The sequence below is a fragment of the Hyaena hyaena genome, unplaced genomic scaffold (genome assembly GCF_003009895.1).
Source record: "Hyaena hyaena isolate Hyena2069 unplaced genomic scaffold, ASM300989v1 scaffold_1984, whole genome shotgun sequence".
NCBI lineage: Eukaryota > Metazoa > Chordata > Mammalia > Carnivora > Hyaenidae > Hyaena > Hyaena hyaena.
The window spans coordinates 26,290-26,524 of NW_024082618.1; positions in this window are offsets into that span (position 1 = coordinate 26,290).

Genomic DNA, 235 nt, shown 5'->3' on the forward strand with positions numbered 1-235 from the left:
TTTAAAATTTTCTTTAAAAGGATGAGTTCTTCCTTTTAACTGTATTTCTGTTTAACTTGTGATTCTCCTCCCTCTAAACGAAGGAAGGACCTCCTGCTTTCTCCATCACAGGGAGAGGGCGGAGCATTCTCTAGAAGCTTGGATGTGAGCTGTGCTTGGCCAGTCTTAGGGGAGGAGCCGCACAACACACAGACTTGGAGGCTTCCGCCGCCGAAGAGAAGCTTGGAGGTAATGG